Raw genomic sequence first — 2,500 nt, 5'->3', positions numbered from 1 at the left:
AACCACTTCAAACCAATCATTTAGGTAGCAAATCACCTTGGTAACAAAATAGTTGTAAACAAAATAATTTGCTCTGCGTGGGGACAAACACAAAACGAATGTATTATTAGACATATCATAATATATAGCCTTCAACGACCTCCTGAGCCGTCTGCCTGATGGTCTCAGGGCTAAAGAGACGTCGTTTTCCTCACCCTAACTCTTGGCATGCTGTCAATGAAAGAAAATACATTGTAGGCCTAAATAAACATGGTTTTAGGCTATTGTGTTTATGTAGGCCTATAGGTTAAGCTATGTGTTCATAAGGTTACGTCATTGTAAACGAAAGTAGCCTATATAATCCAATTGACTGGAACCAGGGGGTTTGACAAAAGTTAAGAGGCAAAATAATTTGTCTTGACTGCATTTAAGATGTATCTGTAAGGGGGCTGGTTGGCTAGCTGACCCAAACGCACGGACACAGACGGACAGTTCCAAGCCCAGAGGGCGGTTTAATACAAAGCGGAGGTACAGAGGGCAAGGCAAAGGGTAGTCAAGTTCAGGTAGGGGTCAATCTATCAACAAACAATGTCCAGAAAACGTAATCCAATCCGTGGTCGAGGTCCGGGAAGAATGGGTCGGGGAAGCCGTGTGTCAGTCCAGGGAAAGAGCAGCAAACAAACCGGAATCATAACGAATCTTAGGGAAGAACGTTGGGAAGACCGGGTTCTTATAGGGGAGGTGGTTGGATGAGTGGTGGCAGCAGGTGAGCCGTGCTCTCGGAGCTCGTTAGCGGAACCGTGTTCAGGTGTGCGGGGTGATCACGTCGAAGGGCGCGCAGAGCGCGCGCTGAAGTGGAAGGCCGTGGCGCGCGCGCTGCGGGAACGGTGGTGGGAGCTAGAGAGCGCACAGGCGGAGGCGGAGCCGTAACAGTATCTTTCACATTAAAACTGCATACAAAGCTGACCAATAGCATTAGAAAGATCTCTTCGAGAGCTTTAATTTCACCTGTTCATTCTGCCCAAATGTCACTCGCGCACCCCTCTGGTTCTAAGCCATCAGAATGCGACTTCTGTCACTCTACGGGATGCGACATTTGTCCCGCCACGGTCTCCTGTCATTTCTCCCTGGCTTGCAGGCACGACTTGCACGAACGAAACTTGAAAGCTATGTTATCATGTAGCCAGTAGATATGCTAAGAAAATTGCATATGTTTGCAAACTAAAACAAGTGTACCCAAATTTAAAATCGAAAAATGCTTATGAGACCATGATTTTACTTATATGGGGCAAAAGTGGTTTTCCATCGATATCTCTGTCAAATATGCTGCGATCGCGCCCAAAATTTGAAGGGAGCTCCTACACGGTAATATGTGCAGGCAAGTATAACCACATATTTGCAGGTCCAGTCATTCTGGAGAAAATGGGAACGCGACTTTTGTCCTGCGCGACTTTTGACCCGGCTCTCCCCCATCTAAACAAAAAAACAAATTGATTTGGCATACGATCTACCCACAAAGCATGGTCTTGTCATCTAACCACGCAGATATTAATATTTTTAGTGCTATATTTACCATAGTCGTCTTCATTCTCTGAAGCGATGTATCGAAGTCCTTCATTAAGCGAGTCGAAACCGACACACACACACACACACACAGACATACATACACACACACACACACACACACACACACACACATACATACACACATACACGCTTTTCTCTAAACAGCGGCAGAGCATTCGGTGACGTCACGCGGAAGTGCGGTGGCTGCCGCGCTTGTATGCGCAAGCAGTTTCACATACAGCTGCGCTGGTTGGAACGAACGTGTATGTGTGTGTGTGTGTGTGTGTGTATGTATGTAGGCTATGTTCGATCTCATACATACACACACACACACACACATACACACATACACGCGCCACTGAGCTCACAACTCACAACGCAAACAGTCATTCGGTCACGTGAGCTCCCCCATTCATTTAAAGCGCGAGCGAACTACCGCGCATGTGCGCATGTTTTGCAGTGAGCTCTGCTTGTTCACACGAACGTGTGTGTATGTCTGTATGTGTGTGTGTATGTATATACATACACACATACACACACACATACATACACGTTGTAAGTAAGCTTGAACACGCAACCAAAGGGCACTTTTCACACCCCATATCAGGCAACCTCACAAAGATGGCTCTTTCGGTGTGTGTGTCTACATGTATGCGTGTGTGTGTGTGTGTGTGTACGTGTGTGTGTGTGTGTGTGTGTGTGTGTGCGCATGTGTGAAATTGAAGCTGCTGCTGCCAGCGTGACATGACACCTTATCCTCCTCTCTCCTGCTGCTCTGGGAGTCTCTAGGATAGCCTGCAGATGGCTGCAAATCTGTGTGTGTGTGTGTGTGTGTGTGCGTGTGTGTGTGTGTGTGTGTGTGTGTGTGTGTGTTAGCATTAGAACATGTCTAAAGACAGAACCAGCCCAGGTCTCCTTCAGGCCCGTATTTAGCCCTGCAGGACCTCACCATGTC

At 47.1% G+C, this 2,500-nt stretch overlaps 1 protein-coding gene across 1 annotated transcript in view; it reads right to left on the bottom strand.

Annotated features, from left to right (window-relative positions):
• plekho1b (pleckstrin homology domain containing, family O member 1b) overlaps window positions 1–2,500 on the bottom strand; it is a gene marked incomplete at both ends in the record, with an annotated part of 27,582 nt that overhangs the window by 7,938 nt on the left and 17,144 nt on the right. The window lies entirely within an intron of this gene.

Source organism: Borostomias antarcticus, assembly GCF_949987555.1.
Source record: "Borostomias antarcticus genome assembly, chromosome: 8".
NCBI classification, from domain to species: Eukaryota; Metazoa; Chordata; class Actinopteri; order Stomiiformes; family Stomiidae; genus Borostomias; species Borostomias antarcticus.
This window is presented reverse-complemented; position numbering and strand designations above follow the sequence as displayed.